Source organism: Triticum urartu, chromosome 1, assembly GCF_003073215.2.
Source record: "Triticum urartu cultivar G1812 chromosome 1, Tu2.1, whole genome shotgun sequence".
Classification (NCBI taxonomy): domain Eukaryota; kingdom Viridiplantae; phylum Streptophyta; class Magnoliopsida; order Poales; family Poaceae; genus Triticum; species Triticum urartu.
Genome location: NC_053022.1, coordinates 137527097 through 137540702, shown reverse-complemented (window position 1 = coordinate 137540702; position 13606 = coordinate 137527097).

Sequence of the window (13606 nt, the reverse complement as noted above, 5' to 3'; positions counted from 1 at the left end):
CCAAAAATTCTAAAATAAATTGCTGGACGTGAGGAATTTATCTATTAATAATCTTAAAAAATAATTAACTAAATAGAACTCTTCAAATAAAAATGACAGCAGTTCTCGTGAGCGCTAAAGTTTCTGTTTTTTACAGCAAGTTCAACAAGACTTTCCCCATGTCTTCCCAATGGTTCTACTTGGCACAAACACTAATTAAACACAAAAAACACAACCAAAAAAGAGGCTGAGTAATTTATTTATTACTAAGAAGGAGAAAAAAATCAAGGAATAAATAAAATTGGGTTGCTTCCCAACAAGCGCTATCGTTTAACGCCCCTAGCTAGGCATAACAAGCAAGGATAGATCTAGGTATTGCCATCTTTGGTAGGCAATCCATAAGTGGCTCTCATGATAATTTCATATGGTAATTTTATTTTATTTCTTGGAAAGTGTTCCATGCCCTTTTTTAATGGAAATTGAAATCTAATATTCCCTTCCTTCATATCAATAATCGCACCAACCGTTCTAAGGAAAGGTCTACCAGGAATAATAGGGCAAGAAGGATTGCAATCTATATCAAGAACAATGAAATCTACGGGCACATAATTCCTATTTGCAACAATAAGAACATCATTAATTCTTCCCATAGGTTTCTTAATAGTGGAATCCACAAGATGCAAGTTTAGAGAGCAATCATCAAAATTACGGAAATCTAGTAAATCACACAAAGTCTTGGGAATAGTAGAGACACTAGCACCCAAATCACACAAAGCATAAAACTCATGATCTTTAATTTTAATTTTAATAGTTGGTTCCCACTCATCGTAGAGTTTTCTAGGGATAGAAACTTCCAACTCAAGTTTTTCTTCATAAGATTGCATCAAGGCATCAACAATATGTTCGATGAAGGCTTTATTTTGACTATAAGCATGTGGAGAATTTAGCACGGATTGCAACAAGGAAATACAATCAATCAAAGAGAAACTTTCATAATTAAATTCCTTGAAATCCAATATAGTGGGTTTAGCAACATCTAGATTTTTATTTCTTTCAATCCCACGTTCATCAATTTCATCATTAAGATCTAAATACTCCGAATTTTTAGAACGCCTTCTAGGTAAAGGAAGATCATATTCAGTTTCATCAAGATTCATATTGCAAAATAAAGATTTAATTGGAGACACATCAATAACTTTTAAATCTTCATCTTGATTTTCATAGGAATTGGAAGAACACGCTTTAATAAAGGCATCTTTGGAAGCACGCATCCTAGCGGTTCTTTCTTTACACTCATCAATTAAAATTCTCATGGCTTTTAGAGACTCATTAATATCATGCTTAGGTGGAATAGATCTAAGTTTCAAAGCATCAACATCAAGAGCAATTCTATCAACGTTCCTAGCCAAATCATCAATCTTAAGCAATTTTTCTTCAATCATAGCATTAAAATTCTTTTGCGAAGAAATAAATTCTTTAATATTAGATTCAAAATCAGAGGGCATGTTATTATAATTTCCATAAGAGTTATTGTAGGAATTCCCATAATTATTAGAAGGATTACTAGGATATGGCCTAGGATTAAAATTCCCTCTATAAGCGTTGTTACCAAAATTATTCCTACCAACAAAATTCACATCTATAGATTCATTGTTATTCTCTATCAAAGTAGACAAAGGCATATCATTAGGATCAGAAGAAACACTCTTAGTAGCAAATAATTTCATAAGTTCATCCATCTTTCCACTCAACACATTAATTTCTTCTATCGCATGCACTTTTTTATTAGAAGTTCTTTCAGTATGCCATTGAGAATAATTAACCATAATATTATCTAGGAGTTTAGTAGCATCTCCTAAAGTGATTTCCATAAAAGTTCCTCCCACGGACGAATCTATAAGATTTCTAGAAGCAAAATTCAATCCAGCATAAAAATTTTGTATAATCATCCACAAATTCAAACCATGAGTAGGGCAATTATGTATCATTAATTTCATCTCTCCCAAGCTTGTGCAACATGTTCATGATCAAGTTGTTTAAAGTTCATTATATCGTTTCTAAGAGAGATGATCTTAGCGGGAGGAAAATACTTAGAGATAAAAGCATCTTTGCACTTGTTCCATGAATCAATACCATTCTTAGGCAAAGACGAAAACCAAGCTTTAGCACGATCTCTAAGCGAAAAAGGAAATAGGTTCAATTTAATGACATCATTATTGACATCTTTTTTCTTTTGCATATCACATAAATCAACGAAGCTATTCAGATGAGTAGCGACATCTTCGCTAGGAAGGCCAGTGAATTGATCTTTTATAACAAGATTCAACAAAGCAGTATTAATTTCACAAGATTCAGCATCGGTAAGAGGAGCAATCGGAGTGCTAAGGAAATCATTATTATTGGTATTGGTGAAGTCACACAATTTAGTAGTATCTTGAGCCATCGCGACAAACAAGCAATCTAACACACGAGCAAACAAAAGGCAAGCGGGCAAAAAGAGGCAAAAAGAGGCAAATAGAGAGGGAGGATAGAGAGAGAGGACGAATAAAATGGCAAGGGTGAATTGGGGGGAGAGGAAAACAAGAGGAAAATGGCAAATAATGTAATGCAAGAGATAGGGATTGTGATGGGTACTTGGTATATTGACTTTTTGCGTAGACTCCCCGGCAACGGTGCCAGAAATCCTTCTTGCTATGTCTTGAGCTTGCGTTGGTTTTCCCCGAAGAGGAAGGGATGATGCAGCAGAGTAGCGTAAGTATTTCCCTCAGTTTTAGTGAACCAAGGTATCAATCCAGTAGGAGCCCACGCTCAAGTCCCTCGTACCTGCACAAAGCGATAGCTACTCGGAACCAACGCGATTAGGGGTTGTCAAGCCCTTCACGGTCACTTACGAGAGTGAGATCTGATAGATATAATATTTTTGGTATTTTTGGTATAAAGATGCAAAGTAAAAAGTAAAAGCAAAGTAAAAAAGCAAAGCAAGATTAAAGTAATGGAGATTGATATGATGAGAATAGACCCGGGGGCCATAGGTTTCACTAGTGGCTTCTCTCAAGAGCATAAGTATTCTACGGTGGGTGAACAAATTACTGTTGAGAAATTGACAGAATTGAGCATAGTTATTAGAATATCTAGGCATGATCATGTATATAGGCATCACGTCCGTGACAAGTAGATCAAAACGATTCTGCATCTACTACTATTACCCCACTCATCGAACGCTATCCAACATGCATCTAGAGTATTAAGTTAAAAACAGAGTAACGCCTTAAGCAAGATGACATGATGTAGAGAGATAAATTCATTCAATATGAAATAAACCCCTTCTTGTTATCCTCGATGGCAACGATACAATACGTGCCTTGCTGCCCCTTCTATCACTGGGTAAGGACACCGCAAGATCGAACCCAAAGCTAAGCACATCTCCCATGGCAAGAACTACCAATCTAGTTGGCCAAACCAAATGGATAATTCGAAGAGACTTGCAAAGATAACCAATCATACATAAAAGAATTCAGAAAAGATTCAAATATTATTCATAGATAGACTTGATCATAAACCCACAATTCATCGGTCTCAACAAACACACCACAAAAAGAAGATTACATCGAATAGATCTCCACAAGAGAGGGGGAGAACTTTGTATTGAGATTCAAAGAGAGAGAAGAAGCCATCTAGCTACCAACTATGGACCCGAAGGTCTGAGGTAAACTACTCACACTTCATCGGAGGGGCTAGGATGATGTAGAAGCCCTCCGTGATGACGGCCCTCTTCCGACGGAGCTCCGAAACAGGCCCCAAGATGGGATCTCGTGGATACAGAAAGTTGTGGCGGTGGAATTAGGTTTTTGGCTCCTGTTTTGATCGTTTGGGGGTACGTGTGTATATATAGGAGGAAGGAGTACGTCGGTGGAGCACCGAGGGGCCCATGAGGCAGGGGGCGCGCCCTAGGGGAGGCGCGCCCTCCACCCTCGTGACCTCCTCTTTGATCACTTGAAGTAAGGTCCAAGTCTCCTGGATCACGTTTGGTGAGAAAATCACGTTCCCGAAGATTTTATTCCATTTGGACTCCGTTTGATATTCTGTTTATCCGAAACACTAAAATAGGCAAAAAAAACAGCAATTCTGGGCTGGGCCTCCGGTTAATAGGTTAGTCCCAAAAATAATATAAAACTGGAAAATAAAGCCCAATATAGTTCAAAACAGTAGATAATATAGAATGGAGCAATCAAAAATTATAGATACGTTGGAGATGTATCATTGACCACGTTGACCACGCCGCGCCGAGAGCACCAGGGCAGTGGACGACGGCGAGGCCTAGGAAGGGGACAACACGGAGGCAGGGAAGACTCGGCAGTTGTTTCCCACGCGGAGGGGAGTACGACTGTATGAGGGTTTATTAGTTCGTCTGCCGTCGCCGGAGAATAACAGCAGGTGTGGGTGAGTAGAGGGATGGCTAGGCCAGCGATGGGAGTACGGTCGGGCGATGAGGCCTGCGTGGTAGCACAGCCGGCCGCGAGGAGGAGGGAGCAGGCAATCCTGCCGGCGCTTGTTTGAGCGGCTGGAGTAGGAAGAGCAGAGATTGAAGAAGCACGACGGCTATTGGATGGACATCCAACAGTCAGTGCTTGTGCGTCAACCTTTTTTTAGGAAAGCCTCAAATATGTGGGAAACACAATACAGCCCATCTGCCATTATTTCTAATAATTTACAGCCCATTTGCTAAGTCTTAAGGTTTTTTTTGGAGCTCATATTCTTTTTGTTAGCATTACAGCCCATATTGTGGCCACGGTTAAAAAATTAACGAAATTTTGCATATTTCGGTGCGGTCCGAACTATTTTTAATCCTAAAATTTTGACTCACATTCAAACTAATTTTAAAAATAAATGTATATCAATATAAAATCCAACAAATTCTCCACGCATAAAAATTAATGTAATTTAAAATCTCGAAATGAAAAAAAAGATATTTTAAACTAATTGCCGGTTTGATGTGTTTTAAAAATGTACATCCCATTTCTCATTACTGATGGGCCATTTTCTCGGCCAGCTGAATGAAGCTCTCCTCGTCTTGAAAGATTTACAGGCCAACAGGCCTGACAAAGTGACGTACTTGGTAAATCACAAAAAAACTAGGCTGTGGCCGTGGACCCAGCTGTCAGCCTCTCCACGTACAGTACTCTTCCGATGGAAGTCGGTCGTTGACCACATTGACCACGCCGCGCCGAGAGCACCAAGGCGGTGGACGACAGTGAGGCCTAGGAAGGGGACGACGCGAAGCCGGGGAAGACGCGGCAGTGGATGCCCACGCGGAGAGGAGTACGAGGGTTCACTGGTTCGGCTGCGGTGTGAGGCTGCCGTCGCCGCAGAATAACAGGGGGTGTGGGTGAGTAGAGGGATAGCATGGGCCAGCGGTGGGAGTAGTAGGGGGCGGTGAGGCCTCCGCGGCATCACAGCCGGCCATGAGAAGCAGGAGCACGCGGCATGACCGGCGCAGCTTTCGGCGGCTGGAGCAAGAAGACCAGAGGTCGAAGAAGGACTACGGCCGTTGGATGTACATCGTACGGTCGCTGGAGCTAGAATCGTTCATATTGACTAAGTTGACAAAGCCATCCATCCTCGTCAACTTATTAGGCCCACAAGTCAGCCTCCCACCAGGTTGGGTCCCAGCTAGCAGGGGGAGTATTCATTTTTCTGTGCGTAATAACGAGGCACTTCTGGTGGGTCCGAGCTGACGGCGGGGGGAACATTTTTTTCGCGAAATACTATGGTCCGTCCGGTGGATCTCAGCAGTCAGCGGCAAACCTTTTTTTTGCGAAATAAGGTGGCCCGTCTGGTGGGTCCCAACAGTCAGGGGGAAACATTTTTTCCATGAAATACTGGTGGCCCGTTTGGTGGGTCCCTGCTGTCAGGTGGAGGAATAATTATTTTGTGCGTAATAAGGAGGCACTTCCTTGTGGCTGTCGTGGACCCAGCTGTCAGACTCTCCACGTACAGTACTCTTCCGATGGAATTCAGTCGTTGACCACATTGACCACACCGCACCGAGAGCACCACGGCGGTGGACGACGGCGAGGCCTAGGAAGGGGACAACGCGGAGCCAGGGAAGACGCGGCAGTGGATGCCCACGCAGAGAGGAGTATGAGGGTTCACTGGTTCGGTTGCGGTGTGAGGCTGCCGTCGCCGCAGAATAACAGGGGGAGTGGGTGAGTGGAGGGATGGCCTGGCCAGCGGTGGGAGTAGTATGGGGATGGTGAGGCCTCCGCGGCAGCACAGCCGGCCACGGGAGTCAGGAGCATGCGGCACAACCGGCGCTGCTTTGGGCGGCTGGGGCAAGAAAACCAGAGGTTGAAGAAGCACTACGGCCATTGGATGGACATCGTTGACCACGCCGCGCCGAGAGCACCATGGCGGTGGACGATGGCGAGGCCTACAAAGGGAACGACACGGAGCCGGGGAAGACACGGCAGTGGCTGCCCACGCGGTGGAGAGTACGAGGGTTGACTGGTTCAGCTGCCGTCGCCGGAAAATAACAGGAGGTGTGGGTGAGTAGAGGGATAGACAGGCCAGGGATGTGAGTATGATGGGGTCGTGAGGCCTTCCCGGCAGCACTGCCAGCCACGGGAGGTGGGAGCAGGCGGTTCCGACGGTGCTGGTTTGGGCCGCTGGGGCAGGAAGATCAGAGACTGAAGAAGCATGATTGCCGTTAGATTGACATCTAACGGTCTGATGCTGGTAGTTGATTGTTGACTAAGTTTCTTTTTTGAGAAACCTTGTGTACGCATGAACTTAGTAGGCCCACAAGTTAGCCTCCAAATCTGTGGCAGACAACATAAAGCCCATTTGCTATTTTTTATAATTTGCAGCCCATTTGCTAATTCTTAAGTAATTTATTACAGCCCATTTTCTGCCCAGGACCACGGTCAAAAAGTCCAACCTTATTTTTCATATTTTGGTGGAGTCCGAACTGTTGTAATCCCGAAATGATAAACATTTTTTTAAGAACTTATTGATTTGCCAAAAAAATCGTTTTGTTTTTGTAAGCAAATAAGACGTGGGACAATTTAGTTGGTTTATGGGAAAACCAGTGGTAAAAAATCTGCGCTGGGTGGGAAAAAACAAAAAAAATAAGGATGTAAATATGAAAAGGGAATTTTATGTGTTTTCAATATAATGATACGTGTATATGAACTAGTAAAACTATAGGTAGAGATTAGAAAACATATGTAGGACATGCGTTTCAAGAGGAAAATAGAACTGGGCTGTGTGTTTGATTCACTAAAAAAACTGCCTGCGGATGTTGTAAGACAAAATATAACTAACGATGGCGGGCCAGAGGCCAGTAGATACCTGCTGGATCTTTGTGCCCCGTTGTCGTCATGGGCTGGGCCTGTTAAAAACAAAACAACCCTGGGCAATCTACAGCTCAGTTGAAACTTGCTCGACCTGAAAAAACAATATACGTGCTCAATAAACGAGAGAATTCTGCAAGTGCAGACTGATAACTGGGATGCAGCACGGATATTGTTTTTTCATCGTGATAATAAGTGCATGCACTTGTTTCGAAAAAATCGGAGAACTGGGAATTCGAACGGCGGGTGCTTATGCTACCCATCAAATAAAAATCAGGTGCATGAAAATTTGTTTCAAAACAAATGATTCAGCTTTATATCCACGTCGACCCTCGGCATGATGGTTGTAAGCAAATGCAAGTTCATACCAAAAGATCGTTAACAACAATACCAACTTGCGGACGACAAGGTAGTACAACTACCAATACCAAACTAACTTATAATCTTTTTACTCCTGGCCCTAGTGTTCGTTTCGTAGAAAATCTTGCAGAGGACCAGCTCCCGCTCCTTCTCTTGCTCCAAGTCCCCAAGGTGGTACTGGTGCATCACCCAGTTGGTCCTCTGCTGGTCGAAGTTCTTGTTGGTGTGCAGCACCAGAACCTTTTTTGCTGCCCGCCTACCATCCGTTGACCATCACCGGCAAGGTATTGCCAGTCTTGTGCCACATCGCGTGCATGCCGCACTCCGACTGTATCTTGCGACGCGTCCACGCGCCCCTTTTGAACACCCTGGAATTGCGCTGGAAGAAATGCTTCCTTAGGCAACTCAGTGTGATACCTGCAGTATTGTGGAATACAGGTTTTAGTGTACCTAGTTGGCATTTTCATAACATCTTTGGCATGTTGCAGTCACTTGTTTCACTTTTTATTAACTATCAAATTGTAATTGCTTCACCAGGCCTGCGTCTAAAAAGAAAAATAGAGCTATAAACAAAGGAATATGTTTGTGCAAGTAGACGGCCGATCGGTGTCTTACCTGGAAGTTTCTCGGGTTGGGTGTAACATATGCCGTGCTCGCTATCGATGGTTGGTATGAACAAATCGATGAGAGACTGAAATCTCGCGCTGTCAGCACTCACTTTGGCCTCAAGGTGCTCAATCAGCTCCTGATCCGTGGGATCAAACTTGACGCCAGCCGGCAGCACGGGCCAATCCTTCTTCGACTTGCATCGGTAACTCCAGTTATATGGTACTCAATGTATGATCAATCGACTTTTTTAAGTGAATGATGAAAGATTTTGGCAGATAAGTGGTACTCCAAATCTGAAGTCCAGAATACCCGAACACGCCGCCGGGATTCTTGTGTCACCTCACGCGCAGCGTGTTGTCACGTCAATTCAATGTGTGGACATGATGAATAATTTGACCAACGTATACTAGTACTGCTACTGTACTACTTACTAGTCGTATTTAGTGTCACGATTTATACATAGGTTTAACTAATAAGTACGCACTTGAAGCCTAACTGATATATATATATATGGCTTCTGCACAGCATCTCCATCATCATTATTAGTACATCCTACGCAGGTGAGTTAGGATGCACTTGATCCTAGGAAGGTATCTATCCTTCAAACCAGAGGAGTGCTTCAAACTAACAACATTACATAATATCCAACAAAAGAGGGTCGTGCTACAGCAGCAGAATACATGGCTCAATTTAGATATCAGCATGAATCAAGTTGTGCATATTTGCTGTTGGCATGAACCACATCGCTGCATGTCGGGTTTGCAAAAGCCATCCATCGCATGGAAGCTTTATGCCTTTAACACACTGAAGATTATCTGGCAACAAGCTTTGTCGACGAATCTCTGGATATGGTGATTCATGAAACCCATGGTATGATGTGTAAACACAGCCCCCCTCGCGAATGGAACTTGCATAGCACAGTAATCATCGCTGGTGATATCATCAATGATTGGTTGGATGATCGGATAATTGAGCCCGAGGAACAAGGAGTGGTTGCCGAGGCTGTAAACCCGCCTCCAGTTGAATACGCCTGGCCCAACGGAGTTGGGATCTTTCTCGAACACGAAGCAGCCATAGCCATCAATGTCACAAACGGCCCACGCATTGTACTGCATGTGGTTTGATGTAATGGTTTGGTCAATTTGGTACGTGCGGATGAGCATCAAATGAACGCCGCCAGCTGAACGAGCGATAAACCACCACCCATCGGCTGGTATGATTCCAGGTCCTGGAATCATGAAGGCCAGCACATTTGCGTCGGCTGCAACAATTCAAATTGGAGACCAAAAGGACAAAAATAAACAATCATGTTCAGAGTATGTGTGGAATTAAGATTATTATAACAGTGACACATATCATAGACAGAGAATTGCAATGCCGTGGTCATAATCATACCCCAAGTTAAAAAAATAAGCCAATGGCTTTCATATTCTAGCAATATGTCATGGTTCAAACATCATGTAACAATGAGAGGAAAATAGCTATGACAGCGCCTACTCATATTCTACCATAGCACTTACTACTACTGTTCTCATATCAACTCTAAGCAATAACATGCGTTGTTATAAAAATCTTGTAAACGAGAGTAACATATAGCAATCATGATGTTATGCTCATAATATCTCTCCCTAATAATAAAGCACGGATTGAGTCTCCGGGTTCACCGTCGTGGTGTTTTTATAAAAAAGTCCCTTTGCTTTTCGAAATTAGAACCCGCGGTCCTTTTTTCGTTTCCGTTAGTTTTTCTTTGTACGTGGCTTGGCTATCGTACATGCTTGGACATCTGCCAGGTTCGTCCATGGCCCAACAATTCTGGCCCACGTATCCAAAAAAATATTCGCTGGTGAAGGTATCGAACTCACAACCTCCATGATAGTAAACAATGTTGTGGCCACTGAACTAGCCCCTGTTGTGTGTAGGAATCAAAGTTGACTGCGTTTTTAAATTATCCCACCTCGCTCCTTTACATACAATATACCCAACTTATATAAGTCTCTTAGTTCCTTCGGTATCAGGAAGATGCTTATGACAGAGAAGAGCTCGTGGAAGGAAGAGAGGCTAAGGAAGGAAATATATATATATATATATGTAGAGGCTAAGAAAGGAAAGAGGTGGCTAAGCTAAGGAAGGAAAGAGACGATAAATATGGGATGCTGGAAAGATAGGATAATTAACTTTCTATATATATATATATAATATGGGCTTCTATTATGTGGGCTATTAAACGATTCATGAGGACATGAATTATTTAAGGACGATGGATATGCATGTTGATTCACGTTGCCTGTGTTGCCCTGATCAATGGATGAAAAATAGCTGGAGGGACTCAGAGAAAAGGATGTGAATAATTCAAACTCTCCATGCACGTACGTGCCAGGTTGAAAGGCTCAAGATAGAAAAACATGAGTGTTGTTGATCTTTTTTTAATTGACTTGGAAAATAACTAAACATGAAGAGGTTTTGCTGCTAATCATTGTTAACTGAAGTTGGATTTGGTGTTTGTTTGTGTCCTTCATAGACTGGTAGAGTGGTACTAACTACTACCCGACAAAAAATCCGGAAAGGAAACGAACACCATCCATAGTCCAAATTGGATACGACATTTTTGGACTAACATATTTAAACGTGTTAGCACAGTCGCGGGAAGCATGGTAATAACTACTACGACATAAAGTTAGAAACGAAGTGAACACCATCCATAGTCCAAATAGGATTGCACATTGCTGGACTAACATTATGTACATAGGTTACCACATACGCGGGAAGCATATATACCTAGATCGCCTATGAAGTATATGGCGAAGATTTATACATGCAAGCAGAAAACAAGACAATTGTCTTTAGGTATATACAAAATAAATTGTCTTCATAGAAGTTGCATGTCTTATATATCCCAAAAGAGTATGGAAGTGTTTGGTAGTGTTTCCCTGCTACTAATTGTTGCCAATCCTTATGCGGGACAATCCATGGACTAGGTGCGAGGACTAGATTGCGCAGGGTGGCCCTTATGCCAACTTGATGAGATTATAGTTTCTAAAACTGTAAACATCTCCTTGCATTGGCAAACTTCAATGACAGGTGTGTCGTGCAGTGCCCGAGCTGATCGCCTCAAGATTGACAACTTTCAGACGTGGTATGACCAAGTGGACAATGTGGCAACTATCAATAAGGGCGGAAGAAGTATAAAAGGCGGCAGGGGTGTGGTGCTATGTTGAAATATATGTCGTCACATTTGGAAGTCTTGAGATATGGTCATTGAGTTAAGGGCATGCAATATTTTTTCTCCCGTTGCAATGCACGGGCATATGTGCTAGTGTATTCAACAATCATTAGATGCCAATTGTTCTCATATCAACTCTAACAATAACATGTGTGGTCATAAAAATCTAGGAAATGAGAGGAACATATAGCAATGATGTGGTTATAGACATGCTATGCATTCTAAATTTGTAACAAATGAACAGGCAGTCGTATTCATAAGGTAAAGATGAGGTGAGATAGAACAATTACATGACGATAGATTCCACCAATATAGGTAGCCAATCTGTGCGTCGACCGCGTAAACGATGCCATCATGCACTATAGCATCAGACATAAATGTTTCCTCAACAAGATTGATGATGAGCCATAACCATGTATGGCGACCAGATTCCAGATAGACTAATCCCTTGTTGAACAAGGCAATGAGCTTGTAATCCATGTAGTCTTCTGATGGTGTGCGCACTTCGTAGATTACAACTTTCTGCAAACAGAGGTCGAGCCAAAAGCTTGACGCGTCTCGTGCGTAGTAGGAAGGAGTGTCCGGCGGGCCGCGAGGCTCGATGGCAGCGGTATCCAACGATGGAAGGGTGATCTCTCGCTGGGTGTAGATATCCACAAGATGCCACGGACTACCGGTGTGGTGGATGAGGACGATCCAGTTGGCCTTCATGCCCGCCCAGTAGTGGCCGCGCATGAAGGACAGGTGGACGGGTAGTGGTAGCATGTCGAGGGGCACCACGACAACCTCTGTAGGATCGTCAAGTCGGTGTCTGGGCCACCTACGAGGATCAGGAATCAACAAGCAGGGTGTCTTGAAAAGAGCCGGCCGGTTGTAGACGAGTAGATGGTACAAAGACACCAAGCATGCGGCTAGATGGACGGTGCTGAGTAGGTCCATATGACTACAGATCTGCTCCAAGAGAACATCGGGGAGGGAGTTCCAATCGCGGCTCTGCGTGTCAGTCGGTTCTGCCATTGGGGTTTCGGTGCCTGCGAGCCAGCGGGGAAGTGGATTCGGGCGGGCGAGCGAAGAAGCTTCTCCTCATGTGGCCGAGCAGTGAGCGGGGGGATATGGTACGCGTGAGCTACCAAGGAAGATGTCGCGGGCGGGCGAGTAGTGAGCGGGGGTAAATGGTGTGCGGCCGATGATGGGGAAGAGAGGAGGAAGAAGAGTGGAAGACGGGGAAGAAAGTGCATTCAATCTCAATTCTACTACTCCCTCCGTCTAGGTGTGTAAGTCACCTTACGAAAACCAAATAATCCCAAAACACTTAGGCACCGTACATCAACTCCCTTCTCGTTTTTTGTTTTGTGGCATATCAACCAATAAGATATGTGGGTTGTGCATGCTTTCAATGACTTGAGACTACCAAACATAACCGACTGATTTAGTAACACCAACACGCTGGTTCAGCTTATTAATTACGTGTCCCATCTGTTGCAGTGTGTATTGTCACTTCACTGCGAAGACTAGTTGAATAGTTCTCTCTGACCGAGATGGGGAATAAATGGATCGCGAGGACTTCCTTTCTACAGTATCCCTATGCCTCTACGCTCACTTCACTCATTTTGCTCCGTACCTAGTCACTTGTTGAAATCTATAGCCAAATGGACATGTCAATGGGAGGGAGTAAGCCCCATGCATGCATGCATGCAACATGCAACACTCACACGTACACATGGACGCACGCAACACTCACGCACCCATGCGGCACACAACACACAACGCAACACACACGCTCATGCTCAAGTGCTCAACCTACTCCCTACGTCCATGAAAGACTGTACATTTAGAGATTTACACATTGACCAGGGCATAATTAACGCCCAAAAGTAGCAGACTTATGTGTGCATGCAACCATTGAGATAAGAAGATTAAATGAAGGCCGTTGCATGCTGTAATTAAGGATAGACATGTAGCCTATACCTACAGCACAAGTTGGTGCATTAGTCAATCAATATCGATTTAGATTAAAGGCTAAACACTTTGGAAGTGTAGATGCACATCATGTAGTACACTCTTTGTTGGAAGACTGAGGGAGGAC